This window comes from Sabethes cyaneus, chromosome 3, assembly GCF_943734655.1.
Source record: "Sabethes cyaneus chromosome 3, idSabCyanKW18_F2, whole genome shotgun sequence".
Classification (NCBI taxonomy): domain Eukaryota; kingdom Metazoa; phylum Arthropoda; class Insecta; order Diptera; family Culicidae; genus Sabethes; species Sabethes cyaneus.
Genome location: NC_071355.1, coordinates 202839532 through 202856687, shown reverse-complemented (window position 1 = coordinate 202856687; position 17156 = coordinate 202839532). Strand labels below are relative to the sequence as shown.

General features: G+C 39.6%; 1 protein-coding gene across 3 annotated transcripts in view; it reads left to right on the top strand.

Annotated features, from left to right (window-relative positions):
* Nucleotides 1-17156, top strand: part of LOC128744624 (protein quick-to-court) — a 64752-nt gene that overhangs the window by 11949 nt on the left and 35647 nt on the right. The window lies entirely within an intron of this gene.

The window sequence follows — 17156 nt, the reverse complement described above, 5'->3', positions numbered from 1 at the left end:
AACGCCCACATCGGTAGGAAAGAATTGTATAGATAGGATAGGATGATAGGACCATGCACACCGCACACCGACACGAACGATAATGGCAAACGAAGCATAAACTTTGCAGCTTTCCGAGGCCTAATGATCTGAAGCACCTTTTTCCCAAGCAAAGATATCTACAAAGCCACCTGGAGATCACCTGACCAACGTACAATAAACCAAATTGACCATGTTCTTATAGCTTATAGATTATTATAGATATTGACTCAGACTATCACCTAGTAGCGGTATATGTGCGCTCAAAACTGTCAGTCGTACACCAGACACATCAAAGCCGTCCTCCTCGGCTGAATATCAGGCAGCTAGATAACCCGCAACTTCGCACAAATACTGGATAAGGCATTGCCTTCTTCCGAGGAGTTAGGTGCTTCAAACCTCGTAGACGGTTAGGACAGAATACCCTCGGAACTATATTCAATGCCCCAGAATATATAGAATTATTGGTTTGATGGGACTGCCAAAAAGTGGCGGAGAAAAAAGAGCATAGAAAAATTATCTGAGAATTGCCTGGGCACTAGGCAGAAGTTGACCAAATACAGACAAGCAATGGGCCAGTTGACTACGATCCTGTAAAAAGTAAAAGCGCCAAAAAAAGAAAGAGATCGTGAAGAATTAGAACATCTATTCTAAGCTAATGACACATGAAGTTTTACGAGAACCAAACTCGTAAGGGTTACATTCCAAAATTTGATATGTGAAGGAACGAAGGAGAGAATCTAATCACAAACGAGCGTGAGGTGGTCGACAGGTGAAAGCAGTTCTTCGATGAACACTTCAGTGGCGAAGTTACAGAAGGAGACGGTAAAGAATTTAAGCTAGGAGTGACCGTGTCGCAGCACCTGATCTCCAAGAAGTCAAACGGGTAATCGGGTTGCTGAAGACCAACAAAGTCTATCAGCAGAGCTTTATTAACATGATCGAGAAACGCTGGCAACGGCTCTATGGCTCTGGGTTATTTCCAAGTTTTTGCAGAACCAGAAGCTACCGGAACAAAGGATAGAAATGAATAGAATGGCCCATCTACAAAGTCAGTGATCGGCTCGACTGCTGCAAATATCGCTGCATAATGCTGGTAAAAGCCGGTACTACAAGGTACTTTCCCAGATCCTGTTACGCCGGCTGTCAACGATAGTACGGGGTTTCATAGGGAATCACCAGGCGGGCTTCATGAGGGCTCGGTCTATGGACCAATTTATTACCATCCTACAGATTTTGCAGAAAAGTCGAACAGAAAAGATCCACATCTTTATTGATTTCCAAGCAGCATACAATACAGTCGATCGAGATCAGCTATGGCAAAACGCACGAACACGGTTTACCGGATAAACTGACGCGATTGATCAGAGCTACATTATACATTCTTGCGCATCTCGGGGACATTCTCGAGTCCCTTCGAGACGCGGCGCGGGTTGAGGCTAGGTGACCGCTTCACTCTTGAAGGGGTGATCTGACGAGCGGGCATCGAAAAGGGAGGCTCGATTTTCACCAAGGGTAACCACTTCCTAGACTTTGCAAATGACTTTGATATCATAGCCAGGAACTTTGCGACGATAGAGGCAATCTACACCAGACTGAAAGCGAAGTCTAGGAAAATTGGGCTAAAAATAAATGCGTCGCAGACCAAATACATGAAAGGATGACGCTCAAAGTAAGCAAACGCGAGCCTCCCACGGAAGGTAACCGTTGACGGCGACGAGCTAGAAGTGGTAGATGATTTCGTGTATTTAAGATCGCTGGTGACCGTGGTCAACCACATTAGTAAGGAGATCCAGTGATAGATGAATTCGTGAAAGTGGCAGAGGCGTATGAATCACGAGCTACAAGCACTGCTTGGAGGGATTCCCATCGTACATCTGGAGAAAGTCGACATTGCGACGAAAACAATTCTCTTCAACAACCTCATCGGCACCATGAACAGGGGGCTCAACGTACAACAGGGCTCGGCCAGGTCGAAAGTGATATGTGACTTCTGAGACGACTGAAAAATTGGCGACGAGTGACCCAAGATAGAGTTCAATGGAGTGGAGCGGCACGCTGGATTTTCAATGTAACGAACATCTATTTTCATTCCGCTTTTACTATATAAACTATAACTATAACTGCTGTCGAATTTTCATTCATTCTACAGAAAAATATTAAATAATGTGTAATACATTACCAAACCGCAAAAACAACGGGTGACAACTAAAATTTTGGAATTTTTTTCTCAAGCTGCCAAAAAAACGCAAAGATACATGAAGAAGATTTGATTTACCGAAATTAAAGATACATTATCCATTGTTAAAAAAAATTAATGTACGTTTGAAAACGGTCCGTAACCGGCTGTTCGACGAAGCTTTCGTTTGACGTTGAAACAGAAGTGTTGTACGACCGTCATGTCAACTTTGCGAATGCATCTCTTGATTCTACCAATCTACTGTTTGCAATTCGTGGTTCTCCAGTTATTTTTGTACACTAAGGAACTCAAAATCCCGAAGAAATCTTCGATTGGGCGCACTGAGACAGATTTGTCGGGACGTGGTTTTTGGGTTACAAATGGGATCGAATGGGTATTTAGGAAATATTATGTTTTTTGGCGTATTGCGATGAGGCTCTATCCGGCCAAAACACGAATTGTCCATGGTGGCATGATGGTTTTGTAGGAATGGGATAAAAATTTTCCTCAATCATTCGTCTGGTGTACATCTTAATTGACAGCCAAACCAGAGGGCTTATTGTTGAAGGCACGAGAAAGAGAACGATGTCTTTCTGTGTCCATAATTTTGGCTGGTCTTCCATTACCTTGCTTGTGAATAGTTGTTGGGCATCTTAGGATCTGATAACCAGTCGAAGCCGCAACATATTCGCTTTTTAAAAGTTGTACCGTATACTTTTTGCCAAGATTTCTTTGGCAGTTCGTAGAAGTGTACAACGCGCTCCCGAAATGCTTCTTGTTTCGACGCCATTTTAAGCAATACTGGGCAAGCATAAACCAAAACAAAAAATATTGATAAAGACAGGGGAGAGAGAGAGCTAACACATACATGCTCTCATATCTCTCTGAGCTCGTTTGGGGCCTAGAAAAAAATCCAAAATTTTAGTTGTCACCCGTTATTAGAATTTGTTGAACTCGGTTGAGCAGTTCCGGAGAAAATCGTAACAAGAAATAAGCACATTTTTGCGAATAACTTTCTAACGAAACGTCGAACCGCAAAACAATAAGGGAATGTTGAACTGCAAAATTAAATGCTACTCAAAGGGTACTTTAGCGAAATATGCGGCTACTTTATTGCCAACAACAAGAATTTGAATAGAATTTTGAATGCCAATTTACAATCAAAAAGCAAATATACAGTATCCCCTCGCTAATCCGACACCCATTAATCCGACATCCATTAATCTGACGACTCGATAGTCCGCATCTCGCTAATCCAGAAAATTCCGAATTAAAAAACATTGTACATAATATTTTTCATTCAAACACTGCTTTCATTGGGCGAAGTGTGGCTGCTCATTCCAACTTAAGGGAAATGGTAAGAGGTGCTCTTTCTAGCTAGCGTTCGATTTTACCAGGACGTCAATTTTCCATCACAATTCTTAATAGCCTGACGTGCCTGCGCTTATTTCAAAGCTGACCAAGATTTTAAAGTGTTTTATTGAATAAATTGAGCACTACTGAATATAAAACAAATTTACTATGTGTTTACGACAAATCTTTTCGGAAATTTCCGGAACTGTTTACCCACACTGACATTAGTTTGTCTGCCGGATTATCGAGTCAAAATTCTATAATGCGGCTATGATTTTGTCGGATTAGCTAGGTGGTACTGTACAGCAATCTGTGTTCTGTGGTAAAAAAATACCAGAATTGCTACCGACTGTTTTATCGCTTATGTTAATGCTTATAGGTTAGCTGGGCATACTTTGCAAACAATTAACATTGTATAAGTTTAAACTTCAAAGGAGTTTTTTTCTATGTTGAACTTTCGGTCTGATACAGAACGAATATTTCATCCCAGTGTGCTCTATGATCGTGATATCTACATGTTTCCATAACCGAAAATATCAAACTCCTATAATGCTCTGATAATAATGGGATTATATTTAATCTGAACATTCTATACCGGGGTTTAGGAAATTTGAATGATTTCACATTTAAAATTCATCAAACTCCATACACAGTTGAGAGTGAAGGCGACTGCGCAAAATGGAAAAAGAGTAAAACGTTTTTTCCTGCTCAACGAGTTTGGCAATATAGGTACCGCCATCCGGGGTGAGATTGTGCCACGGGGGTGAGATTGTGCCAAAAACCAAAAATGTTTATTTGTGAAAATTTATTATATCTGTAGAAACTGGTGACCTAAATTCAAAATGATGATGAACATAATATATTTATTCATAACTTAGAATGGAACACAGATAATATTAGCAAATTATTTAGCCTAAACAGGGTTTCAAAGTTCGCGATCAAAACTACGCGGAAATAACGCTTGTAAAAAATGTCCCGCATAAACCAACCTAAACAAGAAATCGCATTAACTTGCTATCTTGAACTAATCATTTACAATGTATTGAAAGGTTATTATGCGTAGGATAAGTTATGATTACGAAAATAATATTTTTCGAAACTTTGTACTTTTCGAGCTTCACGGGGGTGAGATTGTGCCAAACCATAGTAAACGATCCAATTTGTGGATTTCACATACACAACAAAAATACATCAGCATACACCAGCACACTCACATTCTTTACTATTGAGCACAATATTTTGACAGATTAGATTGCATCATCCATTTTGGAGCAAGCAGCATCATAGGTCTGCTAAATCATTTAAACTAATTTTTTCCTTTTCTCTGGAAATTTCAGATACTTTGAATAAACACTCTAATATAAGACGAATATATTATACCGTGTATAAACTGCCAGTTTTAAGGAGGGGGAGGGGGGTGGGATAGACCACATGTTCTGCGGCCGCGAGTTCTCGAACAAAGTAATGGTTACTTTTGTTAAATTATCAAATAAGTATGCCCCCTTAGGATACACCCCTTCATATATCTCCCCCTTGTTAACCCTAGAACGCTACTGGCTATATAAAGGCTGTCCATTGACTACGAACTCATTTTTAGTTATTTCAGACTCTCCGGGTTATTTTCGTTCATACTTTTTATATGATGCGTTGTTTTTGGCCGACCTCCTGCCCCTAATAGTCCACTTAGTTTATAGACGGCCCCATGTGAACTACTTTATACTGATATTTATGTGTATTGTTTATAAACATGCTAATGTTCACTGTTTAGGTTTTTAGCCTAACTTTATGTTTTTGGCACAATGTCACCCCCTAGAAGGGGTGAGATTGTGCCAAAGTTCATGCACTTCCAGTCAAATTAGGTTTCATTGTAACTAAACCAACTCTACGGTAGTTGTTAATTGAACAATTTAGTATATATTGACAGGTTTGAAATCAACTTAGTTCCTTAATTGTGTGTATAATGAGCTAAAGAACAAAAACATATGCTTTTTTGGCACAATCTCGCCCCGGATGACGGTAGTTGAAACGCATTTTACCCAGGCTTCAATTTGCAGTTTCAGTCCGTGCTCATTTGATTACAGCGCTTCAGCAAGGTAGGATTCGAAAAAGTAGTATGAAGGGTAATTGTAGAGTTGATTATTATCTACAGTATAGTTAAAGAAACTATATATGGTTTTATCTTTTGTATCTATGGTGCTATGGGGCTGCTTGCCCGTTGGTAGAATAAAAAACGCTCTTTTGGCTACTAACGATATTGTCGCTCTATAGCTCCATAAATACAAAAGATAAAACTATACTTTCTTCAACAATATTGTAGATAATAATAAACTCTATAATTGTCCTATACACGACTTCTTCGAATCCCATTTCACTGAACCGCAATGAGGTCAATTGAGCATGCACTGAGCAAAAAACCGCAAATGAAGGCTGATTTTACTTCCCTCCCGCTAGCAAAACCGATCGTTTTTATCGAAATTTTGCTGGTTTCCGTAACTTCTATAGATCAAGTATTGCAATTGCTCACATTTCATACTGTTGCATACATAACAAACATCAAATCAAAACAATAACAAATGCCTAGGGCACGCCACATGCGCATACATGCAAAGGAAATAAGTGAAAATGTAGACAAACTGGATGATGGTTATTATCTGCAGGTGAACACTACGTCCTATTGAAAAAATAACCGAATATCTGCTTAATCTGACTGAGGTATCTTTCACATTACCCAGGGTCGACGCGTCGGTACTCTCCACTACCAGTTTTCTTCGATGTACGACACTGGTTTAATAAATCAGTCGTCACATGTTCGAACCTCGACTAGGAGTGTGGGATTGATTGTTACAGTCAGTCAGCACTAGCTCCGAAATGAATCATTTTGCGTAGCTTCCCTCATGCTTGCTGCTAGATGGACACTAAAGCGCTACGTGCCATATTTAGAGTAAACTTTAAGGCTGTTATAGATTACCCGTCATAATTTATTTCCGTTCCGTTGCTGTTGACGGTTGCTGACGGTTAATCTGAACCGGTCTTTTTAGTCACTTTGACAGTCGTTCACAGATATTTGACAGAACATGTCTATGCTGAAGCCATCTGGAGATTTTTCAGCTATTTTAATGATCTATTGTCCTGTAATCTGTACACTAACAGTTGACTGTTGAAGTCTTTCAAACAAATAAGCAGAAGGCGAAATTCTGTCGGGATGTAGCGCCAAGACTTTGGTTTTAGCGTCAGCACTTATATTGTAGGGGGTTCACGTCATTTTTGTTCACTTTCAGCCAACAGGAAGTCCCCGTCTTGGATTGCAAAATGGTAGGCAGGTATCGAACAATGCACGATATTCGACTCCGGCTCGTTAAGCTTTTTCACACGCAACTCGTTTCATAGGGGGTTTTTATCATTGCTTCTTATTTACTAGTTCCCTGCATATAGACCACTCTATTGCGGAAGGTTTTTGAGATTGTAGAAAAATTACATGTGCATCTATCAGTATGAAAAAAATCACGTATTTTGGTACAAAATTATACTCTATACATTGCAACACAAATAGCAGTGGTTCCAGATTGCTGCCTTGCGAAACAAAGGGACTCGAGAATCGTGCTACTTTAATCACGTTATTAGATTAAACAGTTAGAATCGAATCAATTTTTGACCCTATAGAATGATGATTTATATTTTGCTTTTCATTTTTCCATCATGTTCGGTCCTCTTTCGCCAATCATTTCTCAATTACGTACCCAGTTTTATTAACACAATTTGAAGAAATCAAAACTGCTTCCCATAATTATCGGAAGTAATAGATGTTAAACAATACTAGATTCAATTTAGATAGACGATTTGAACCGAAGTTGGGAAGTCAACAACCTTGTATCATACAACTAGATCTAATATGCATTTTAATGCAACATATAGCTTAGTATTACACCATAACATACTCAAAAAATGGGCAATTAGTGTTTCGGTTATGATACAATCCGCGTGTCGGTAAATATTGGAATTAAGTGTGATCCAGTGATCAAAACCTAGGACAATCTTACCGAACCATTGTTGGTTTCGGAAAAATATAACATATAAAGCTTTAACGTCATTAGGGGTACTCCGCCACGCTGCTGGTGTGGCCACCCGAGTGGAATGACCTCGCCACTTGTGTATGTGTTTTTTACTTGTTTCTTCGGTTCCATTTGTCCGAGCTGCTGTTAATATGATTGCACAGTTTGCTGTTATGTTTTTATATGCTATTTTCTAGTTTCCCACCGTGTATAACCCAGTTTCAAAATCCAATAACATTGTGGAGATTTTTGTTTTTCGGTTTCCCCAACCGTCTACCGTTGCACTTTCTGGTTTTTGAAGCAGGAGGCTTGCGCAGAAACGATTATTGTACTTACCAACCAACCAGCCAGCCACCAACTACTTCTGTTAGTGCTTGTACATGTGCCGAAGTGTTGTTGTTGATGATTGCCGGAAAAGTTGCCGTTTTATTTCGAACCGCGAAGGTTGCGAGCTACCTTTGGCTCATATCTGCAGCAGCGCCAGCGGGAAGTTGGGCCACCGCCGAAACGAGCAGATTTAACAGTTAGCGACAGACAGCTTGATGGATGTTTTTGGGCTACCAGGCTAACGATCCGAATCCAGTCGAGGCTCTTCGTATCGCTAGAGCATTTTTGCTTTAATTTCCATGTTTTAACAAGTGAAAAAAATTTTACGATGACACATCAAACGACCATGAAAAAATGCGGTTGGTTCTAGAATTGCGTTCAAAAGCTCAACATATGTATATATAAACCTCTGACTGGGCATAAATATGGTTTGAATGGAAAAGCCATTATGGTTGCTTTTACCGGTGACTAGCTATGACCGAGGTCGAGCTCTATTCATCATAAACTGTGAGCTACACTAGTGCGACGAAAAACCACTTGACATTTCCCCAAGTATTTACACTAGGAATATGTCGCTCGAAAATGTACCATTTGGATTGGTCTGCTGGATAGAAAAGTTAATATGGCGTTGTAAACATTTGCAATTTGGTATCTTGAAGATGCTAATCCAACCCATTTCAATTAAAAAGCATATTGCCAATTGCAATAGAACGCATGATTGTAAAAACTTGATTAGCATAAGCATAAACAGAAGACAACTTTCACGGTTTTCAAGTTGGTGATGTCTGTTAGATATAGAGTCAGGTGTCTGTTAGATATACTTAATCGTAAGTAAATTTAAATACACAACTGAGAGTTTGGTTACAATGCTTGAATTTTCTGTCTCCATTAAAATCAAAATACCAGTTGAATAGATCAAGCTAAACATGACGGAAAATTCACAGCTGAAAATATAAAATTTATTCTATGATAGTCGGACACTCGACATAACCACCATGCAAAATATCAGAAACAGTCATTGTGAATTTTCAAGCATCAACGTAAAACATCTCTAGTAAATTTCACTTCCACTTCCGACCAAAACCAGATTGTCATTGAGATAAACGTACCTTAATTGAATTCAAGATCGGCCTTCTTCTACATATCCATGTCGGCTCGTACATAATTTGAAAGTTTTGTTTCGCCTCCTGCCTCTCGAAGACTTAGAAGGTGTAGATTACAAGAGGGCCAACCACCATTACAGACGCAATACAATGAATGACTAATATGATATTTAACCGCCGATTTAAGGCAATTGCAAACTTTCCTTTTCGTGTTCTTTTGATTGCAATTAAATCGTATCTATTTATCGCCCTAAACAACATAATGACTACTCCCAACATATGATAAAATATGATACTAGAAAGTTCAGCGCACTTGCTCTGCTCCTGTGGAGCTCTTGCGTCTTCCAGGTTCAGCTTCTTCGGAAGCTACCTATTAACTCCATACCCAGTATGGAAACTTCATCCCAAGAAGGTAGTTGGTATTATTAACCATGTAATACCTAATTGGGGCACAGTCTTACAACCCAGCTCAACTCCATCAATGGGTGCGAGCAATCCGTAAACTGTTTACAGCAATCGGGGCCAGCTACAAAAGACAATCTTCGTGACTGTCATAGTGACATTTTTTAACCCAGTGCCCTTCTGGCATACAAAAAAAAACATATGATAATAAAATACTCATAAAATACTCAAATTGATAATTATGATAGTAACTGAATCAACAACTACATCTTGAAAGTATATTTCAAATAAAAATTATGAAGTTATTTTTATCACTTTGAAATCGTATTCAAATCCAAATAGGGATTTAAAGCCACAAAGCCGTCTCTTCGAATCACCAAACATTTCTATTGTGGCACAACAACGATTTATCGCACACGATCCACCGCGTCGGAAGTCAAAGTTCATTAACTTGAGCGTGAAAATTGTAACAATTTCACGCGAAAATGGTCCAGCATTAGCCGCGCCTCCTCCAGCGGCAAGTGCTAGTAGGCAGTGAAGGTGCCTAATATAAATCAAAATTAAATCTTTGATCATCTGCTTTTGATGATGAGAAACATACAGTTAATTTGTTTCAACTATCTCTCCCTCTCTCTCTTTCTTGTCGATTGTGTTGTACGCTGCCATTAACGCGGACTATTGTTTCCGTCCGGCTTGATCTGAATGGATAAACTGGACGAAAAAAAATATGAGTGGAACGAGATAATGAAAGTATTCATTAAATTGCAAATGTCACTGACTACATCTAACGGTTCGTAACGATATTATAATGTATGTAATTCAGGTGCAGCTTTATGTCTAAAGTAGTTTTATGCGAAATGACGAGAGTGATGGTGGGTATTTCGGCGGCTGTTTCTAATTTTATTTGAGCTATGTTGCTCTAAACTGTTTTAGATTAACATAACTGCTTCTATTTAAGGCAAATTCCAAATGGTCAATTCCTGTGTTTCGTTGCTATCAAACACTAAAACAAATTTTGACGTAAAATTTAGAAGCAAGCAAAATATTGTTCGTGCTAAAGCAAAAGAAAAATTACTACCGTTATTAAAATACTTAAATGGTTCAAATACCTCGTAAAAATATTTATATAACAATTTAGTTCAAAAAATTATTTTAAGTTTTATTTGTGCAGTGGTGCGAGTTGAAGCTAACCTAACCGACCACCGGTACGCCATCATTTTTCTATTGCTGAAATTTGAAGTAATCAAGCTATATTAGCGGGCTTACCAAAAATGTGTTACAGGATGTTTACACAATATGTTTGGAAATGTCGGAGTTTCAACTGAAACGGAGAGAAAGCGAGACAAGGCGCTTCAAACTTCTAGCCTAAACGAGAACTGAGTCGTAAAGATGGCTAAAGTGCGAAACATAACATTGGCGATCCTGCCACGAGTTGCGTAAAAAATGCGTAATTTATCAAGGGGAGTGTTTTCGGAAAAGTGGATTAATAAAACATAGCGCATCTCTCTACACTATTATGGAGACTTTGAATCCGCCTTATAAGGCTTGTTCGCGACAAAATCTGGACACTCCAATTTTGCATTAAAACAAATTTGCAAGAAGTTTAATCCATGAAACAATTTTATATCATTTATGTGTGTATCGTTAATAATTATCAAACAAATTAACATTACTTATTTGGTCTGCATGAAAAATTGGCGAACTTTGGAGTTTACCCTTGCCATGAGGGTCAGTGCAGACTTGTTGGCAACCAATTCAGCTGCGTTTGTCCAAGATTTTCGAAATTTATCTATAGTTGTTGCTTGTTGTTTGTGCTGGGACAGCTCTCTCTTCACCAAAGCCCAATACCGCTCGATGGGGCGTAACTCTGGATAGTTAGATGAATTCGCCTCCTTCGGTACAATAGGACGTCGTTAGCATCATACCATTCCAAAATATCTTTTACGTAGTGACAGGATGCCAAATCAGGCCAAAACAGCGAGGGTACATCATGGCTGTGCAGGAACGGTAACAATCGTTTCTGCAGGCATTCTTCGCGGTATATTTCTTTGTTAACCGTTCCCGTAGTGATGTAACTTTTGCTTGCTCGACCACAGCTGCATATGGCCTGCCATACTAAATATTTTTTGGGGAACTTGGCTTTCTTCTTTGTCCTAAAATGCTCTGCAACGCCATTCCGTTTCATGGCAGTGTAAAAAGACATACCAGGAAGCTGTTTAAAGTCTTCTAGGACATATGTTTCATCGTCCATTATAACGCATGGAAACTTCATTAAATATTCGCGATAAAGCTTTCGAGCGCGTGTTTTGGCCGTCGTATTTTGCTTATCATTACGGTTTGGCACAGTCCTCACCTTGAAAGACTACATGCCTTGTCGTTGCTTAGAAGTGTGCACGAATGTTGGCAACATTTTTATTTTACGAGCAATGGTACGTACAAAAAGATCTTCTCCTCCGTAATATTTGTTTTACTTTCGCATCCTTGTAGTGGTTCCTCAGATCCGTTTTTGTTTTTTACTTCCCTTCTTCCTAGCTGTTGTCAAGCGAGTATCGAACGATTTTAAAACACCGTGAACAGTGTTTGGAGGAAATCCAAGCTTTTTGGCAAGTTTTCTTAACGAGAGATCCGGATTTTCATTGCGACCGCACACAATTGCTTTTCGCACCTGCTCTTCTTTCGACGCCATTTTACGCTGAGCGCTTGTAATATAAACAAGTGTTATATTTTCAGAAAGAACAAACATACGTTTACCACTCTGCAAAATATTTCACTCATTGTTAATGTATTTCCGAAGCTGTATTTGGGGTGTCCAAATTTTGTCGCGAACAAGCCTTTAGGGTGATCAGAAAATCAGAAAAGTTTTAAAAAACATCACAATAACACTACATTAAGCAACTTTACTGAATGCAGTAACTATCTGTCTCTTGCTGGTTGCGAAATATAATGATTTGCTTAAAAAACGCATTTAAAAATCAATTTCCCTCAATAACCTTGCACGTAATTTTTTTATTGCTTTTAAATGTTCTACAAAATATTCATTACGTAATTACACATTTTCTCTACAGGCTTGTTTGTCGCTTGTTCGCGTATTTGGTGATGCGTATTTAGTGAGTCATGAAATGTTTAAAAAAAAGTTCCCGCTGTTAAATTTTTTTCTTCAATTTTGGCCAACTTCTGGCAAATTAAACCACTTCTAGAGGCAAGTACTATATTTTGCCTAAAAGTGTGTGGAAATGCGTAAACTTCTCCTTGAAAAAATACACACTTTTTACGCAATAGCAAATAATCGCGTTTTTGCGATTTGACTTCACTGTGAAGTCCAAGAGTCCAAAAGTCCAAGATTCAAAGAGTTCAAAAATCCAAGACTCAAAGAATCCAAGAGTCCAAGAATCCAAGAATCCAAGAGTCCAGAACTAGTCCAAGAGTTCAACAGTTCAATAGTTCAATAATCCAATAGTCCAATAGCCCATAGTCCAATTCAAGAGTCCGAGCGTCCAAGAGTCCAAAAGTTTAAGAGTTCAAGAATCCCAGAGTCCGAGAGTCCAAGAGCCCGAGAGTCCAAAAGTCTACGAGTTCAAGAGACCAACAGTCAACAGTCTTAAACCCGAATAATCCAAGGCTTCAACTAACCAAGAGCTCAAGCATCCGAGAATCCAAACGCCCAAAAGTGAATTCAAGAGGCCGATAGTCCAAGAGCCAAGAGGTCAAAAGTCCACGAGTCGAAGAATCCAAGAGTCAAAGAATCCAAGAGTTCAAAAGTCCAAGAGTCCAAAAGTCGAAGAGTCCATGTGTCCAAAATTCGATGAGTCCAATATTCTAAAAGTCCAAAAGTCCAAGATTTAAAGAGTCCAATATTCCAAGAGTCAGAATCCAAAAGTCCAAGAATCTAAAAATCCAAGAATCCAAAAGTCCAAGAATCCAAGAGTCCAGAACTTCAAGAGTTCAAGAGTTCGATAGTTCAATAGTCCAGTAGTCCAAGAGTCCAAGTGTTCAAGAGTCCGAGCGTCCAAGAGTCCGAGCGTCCAAGAGTCCGAGCGTCCAAGAGTCCGAGCGTCCAAGAGTCCGACAGTCCAAAAATTTAAGAGTTGAAGAGACCAAGCGTCCAAAAGTCCGAGAGTCCAAAAGTTCAAGAGTCTAGGAGTTTAAAAGTCCAAGATTCGAAAAGTCCAAAAGTCCAAGCGTCCAAGAGTCCAAGATTCCAAGAGTCCAAGATTTCGAGCGTCCAAGTGTCTGAGAGTCCAAAAGTTTAAGATTTCAAGAGACCAAGCGTCCAAAAGTCCGAGAGTCCAATAGTCCAAGAGTTCAAGTGTCCGAGCGTCCAAGAGTCCGAGAGTCCAAAAGTCTTAGAGTTCAAGAGACCAAGCGTCCAAGAGTCTGAAAGTCCAAAATACCAAGGTCCAGGGGCCTAAGAGCTTAAGAATCCAAGGGTTAAAGATTTTAAGAATCCAAGATAGTCCAAGAGCCAAGAGGTCAAAAGTCCAAGAGTCAAAGAATCCAAGAGTTCAAAACTCCAAAAGTCCAAGAGTCCAAAAGTCCAACAGTCGAAGAGTCCATGAGTATAAAAGTCGATGAGTCCAATATTCTAAAAGTCCAAAAGTCCAAGATTTAAAGAGTCCAATATTCCAAGAGTCCAAGAATCCAAAAGTCCAAGAATCCAAGAATCCAAGAGTCCAGAACTTGAAGAGTTCAAGAGTTCGATAGTTCAATAGTACTGGATCCAATAGTCCAAGAGTCCAAGTGTTCAAGAGTCCGAGCGTCCAACAGTCCGACAGTCCAAAAGTTTAAGAGTTGAAAAGACCAAGTGTCCAAAAGTCCGAGAGTCCAAAAGTCCAAGAGTCAAGGAGTTTAAAAGTCCAAGATTCGAAGAGTCCGAAAGTCCAAGCGTCCAAAAGTCCGAGCGTCCAAGTGTCTGAGAGTCCAAAAGTTTAAGATTTCAAGAGACCAAGCGTCCAAAAGTCCGAGAGTCCAATAGTCCAAGAGTTCAAGAGTCCGAACGTCCAAGAGTCCGAGAGTACAAAAGTCTTAGAGTTCAAGAGACCAAGCGTCCAAGAGTCTGAAAGTCCAAAATACCAAGGTCCAGGGGCCTAAGGGCTTAAGAGTCTAAGGGTTAAAGATTTTAAGAGTCAAAGATTCAAAGAATTCAAAAGTCGTAAAGGGTGTCCCACATCAAATTGCACCACGGAAGAAACGAAGAAAGAAAAATTACCCATTGAATATTTTCTCTTGAAAATTTGGGTAGTAGTTTAGAGTATTTTGTTTACACTGTATTTTTATCGCTGTCAGTTTTTCGAAAATTGAAAAACTGGCGTCACCCGAAAAGAAACGGCGTGAATTGATTTTGCGCAAGCACCTGTAAAATCTTCAACTATCTTATCGAGACACCGGAAAACAACACGTGCACTCAACTGTGAGCCGTGTGGTTAAACGTAGCTACCAAACTCTGAGCATCGAACGGAAGGAGAAATGCGGTCAAAATGGATGTTCTATTAGTGATCAGGATTACAAGCATGTCGTGGAAGCGTTTGAGGAAAATCTCAATGCTTCGGTCAGGAATGTAGCCAAACAGTTGAATCTGTCCAAGTTTTTCGTTTAGAGAGCCAAGGAGTGGTAGGGACCGCATATGTACAAAGTGCAAAAGGCTCCAAATCGTGACGAACGGCAAAATACGGTGAGAAAGTCACGAGCCTGGAAACTGTACGCTGACGAAGCCCCATTGTCTCATCATGGATGATGAGACTTGCACCTAGGCGGACTTTCGGCAGCTTCCGGGGCTAATGTTCTTCACCGCCCAGCACAAGTTTGATGATCCGAAGGAAATAGGGAAGCAGAAACTTTCAAAGTTTACCATGAAATACATGATTTAGCAAGCGATCTGCTCATGTGGCAAAGGGAGTTTGCCGTTCGTAACTACCGGGACTGTAAACAGCCAGGTCTACCTCAAGGAGTGTCTACAGAGCACCTGCTTCCTCTGTTGAAGCAACACGAGGGCCCTGCGATCTTCTGGTCGGATCTAGCTTCGAGCCACTATTCAAAGGATCCTGGAGTAGTACGAAGTACGGGTACTTTCGTACCCAAGGACATGAACCATCCCAACGCACCGGAACTAAGGCACAATACTAGGAGGAGGTCAAGGAGGAGAGTTGGGAAATATCCCAAGGAGGTCAAATCTGAGGAAGACATGAAGAAAAAGTGGGTTTCGGTACGTAAGAAGCTGCGGCCAGATGTTGTACAGACCTTTATAAGTGGAGTTAAGTGTAAGGAGCGAGCATCAGTTATGGTATTGAAGTTAAATGAAATAAATATGCCAAAAACTGACTAATGGGTTATATTTTATTGTCTGAAAATTTGAAAAGGATTGGGCTACTAGATAATTTTCTACAGCGTTTCTGTGGTACCGCGTTCTTGCGTTGTGGTGCAATTTAATGTGGGACACCCTTTAAGTCCAAAAGCTCAACAGTCTAGGGGTTCAACAATACAAGAGTTTAAGAGTGCCCAGCAACATAAGCGTTTCAACAGAACGGTTATTGTTAATTAAGGTTCAGCATCGATTTGTCAAACTCTGTAGAATAATAGGCGTGAGGTGGTAGCTAAAGTCATTGTTAAAATGAAACTTTTCTATGTTGATACTGTTTATATAATCTGATTACAACCATTTAGTACATTATTTCCTTCTACAAGAAATAAAAGTAATGCAAGATCTGCAAAATTCTAGCTAATGTTAGACAGAAATTGCTTAATTGATGGCAAAAACACTAAAATATACCAAATATGGATATGATTGGAATACATTTGACATTTGGTTTAAATTTTAAATGTAAATTTTTGCCATCTAAATAAGTCATGGCAAGGATTTTTTCCACCGTGAAAACACAGATGTTTTTTAGCGTTGCGTAGTCATGAATTCCTGGACTAAATACCATACTGTCTAATAGGATGTAGTTGCTCACACCGAAGACAACAACTGGCTAAATGGCCAATATCACAAAATATAGCGCACACAAGAAGCCGACGTATATATTAACGTCGCATATTGACACAATCCGGAACTATTTTCCATACATTCGAAAGGCCTCAGTTACTCAAACAAACCATAATCAACTGAACTACTTTGTCGAAAATACTGGACTACACGATCTGGGTTTGAAGATTACGTAGACTCCATTGAGAAGAGGGTCCGTAATACCGTTCTTACAGGGGGTTACTGTAATCGACGGGTGTGCAAATCTTTTTGGGAGCTCTGACACTCGTACAGTGTAGATATATTTACTGAGCCAGAATGAGTGTTTACAAAGAGAAATTGAATTCCAGTTCATCCTGTCATGGACACCGCATTTCGGTGGCTTATGGGAGGCAGAAGTTAAAAAATTAAAATATCACCTCATTTGCATCACGCAAACGACGCCGTATTCTTTAGATGATTTTCGCAAAGCCTTCGCCCACTGTGAAAAGGTCATGAATTTCCGCCCATTAAAATCCTTATTGAATGATCCAAGTCAGCTAAAGTCACCTCTAAATCTCCTGGAGACTTTTTAATAGGTTCTATCTTCTGATCCATAAGTACTCACTATATGATCCGCCCCATCTGTATCTGCAGAAAAGATAGTGAAGATATCTTTACTCCTAAAGCAGTCAATAATGTCAATAACTGACTTACATTTTTGCTATCAGCCGGATTGCGAAATTCTACGATCTGGCAGTATGTGTGCTGTGCTGTGCGCCGGATTA